This window comes from Tiliqua scincoides, chromosome 4 (assembly GCF_035046505.1).
Source record: "Tiliqua scincoides isolate rTilSci1 chromosome 4, rTilSci1.hap2, whole genome shotgun sequence".
NCBI lineage: Eukaryota > Metazoa > Chordata > Lepidosauria > Squamata > Scincidae > Tiliqua > Tiliqua scincoides.
The window spans coordinates 127,170,275-127,172,533 of record NC_089824.1 but is presented as its reverse complement, the minus strand read 5'-3'; positions in this window follow the sequence as shown (position 1 = coordinate 127,172,533).

The window sequence follows — 2,259 nt, the reverse complement described above, 5'->3', positions numbered from 1 at the left end:
AAATTTTACTGTTCTCAAAAAACCTTTTTCCCTGAATACTTAAGTCCTGGAAGTAGCCAATGCATACTCGTAAGTATCAAATTCCACACTGGTTTCCACCCCCTAATGTGATTGCTGCCTCCCTGAGCCAGGTTGAAATGTTAGAATATTTGGAATGTAGCCAGCACCCCTTGAACTGCTATACACTGAACATGTTCCTGGCAACTAGCTGTACAAATGGTGGAAGCCACACCGCTAATGGTAATTACAGTACAGTAAAGATCAAGTAACTGATTTGTCTTCAGTGTGATAATTATGTATCCTTTAAATAGGAGACTTTGTTCTAACTAATGAATGAAAGTAGTTATTGTGAATAAATGACAGTACAGTAGTTAAATACCAACAGAAGTAATTTTACTAGTTAGTTTGAAGTACTTTTCATAAAGGAGTTGTCATTATTACTCAACTACATGAAACATAGTTTAACAAAGGGTTCGATCCTAGCCAACTTTCGAGCACTGACATAGCTGTGCCAGTGTGGCATGCACTGCATCCTTGCAGTGGGGAGGGAGTCAAGGGGGCCTCCTCAAGGTAAGGGCATGCTTGTTACCTTATCTTGGGGCTGCATTGCAGCTAAATCAGTGCTTGAAAGTTGGTTAGGATTGCACCCTAAGGCTGGAAAGAATCCTAAAACACACCTGGGAGAAAGCTGCATTGAATAAAATGCGACTTACCTTCAAGTAAACATGTATAGGCTTATACTGTAACAGCTTAACTGCTGTGCATCACTGAAATAAGCCATCCAAGTCATCCAAGTTTCCTCACTACAGAGTAGTATGAGCAGAATTTTTGTATCTCACAATATCAACCCCAAAGACAGGACTGTCCAAGCGAGATGGTACGCACTTTTGTCACACTATCCTCAAATGCTTGAGTAATGTAGATGTGAGACATCAAGCACAGGGGTGAAACAGCCATGAGTTGGTATCTTTCCAGTGCTGATGTAGCCATGCCAAGGGGGCATGCACTGCATCCTGTGGTTGGGCAGCAGTCATGGAGTCCTCCTCAAGGTAAGGAAACATTTGTTCCTCTACCTCAGGGTTGCATTTTGGTTGCACTGGTGCTGGAAAGTTGAATAGGATTGGGCTCTTGATAAGTTATAAAGGAATGGTACACTGGCTCCAAATTTGTCACTTGAAATATTTGGAGTTAGTAATGTCATTGTGTCCAGTATATTCTGTGAGGTGGGAGCCACACTAGAGCAACAAAAACCAGGGAAAGACAGTTTTCATTTAAAATTCTCTAAAATCCAGGTTCATTTACAGTGTGGTGTACCATTCCTTTTATTCTAGGCACAGTTTGCTGATAAACATTACCCATTCACCTATTATGGCTGGGTGAAGATTTTTTTTTTAAAGTACCCTTAAAAAAATCAGTTGGTTGCTCACCAAGATTGAAACCAAATGGGAAGGTCTCCAACACAAGCCCCACTGAAACACAAAGGAGAACTTGTTATAGAAGGAGGGGGGAAAGAGACAACTTCCATACTCCTGCCTGGAACCTCATTTCATGCTTTTGGCCAAGGCCGGCCTTGCCATGAAGTGACTTGAAACAGTTGTGTGGAGTGGCACCCTTGGAGGGGTGGGAATCAGGTGAGCCCCCAGTCTACCCCTTCACTGAGGACTCTGATATTGTGACTCGCTCTCAGGAGAGGTCTGCTGCTGCAGTACCTCAATTTCCCTCCAGTGCAGCTGAAGGGGAAGGGGAGAAAAGATGCAGCTACTCCTGGTCTTTTCCCTCCTCCCATTCTGTGCTTACAAAGTACCAAGTGGGTGGGGAGAAGGGCTATGGATCCCACCTCTCCCATACCAGAAGTGCAGCATGCAGCCTCCCTGCACCAGGCTGCTTACACTTCCAATGAACAGAAGTGATGCAAGGCTGGGTTCCCAGCATGCACTGCTTCTGTTCATTTGAAATAGAAGTGGTGCAGATAGCAGAAAGGCAGCACGTACTGCTCTTGATAAGGGAAGGGAAGGGAAGAAAATGAGCTACAGATCACCTGTCCTTACCCACTAAGTGGCATTGTAAGCTTTTTATCCCACCCTCAGCTTTTTATCCCACCCTTAGTGGATAAAAGAGGCATTCGTTATGCTAATTAACATCAAGTTTAAACTTGAAAATAGCCGCACATGCCTGCTCACCTGTGGCAAGAAGGAGTCTTGGTGACTCTAGAAGGACACTTTTGTAAACTGGAAAACTCCTAGAGGTTCTTCCTTTTAT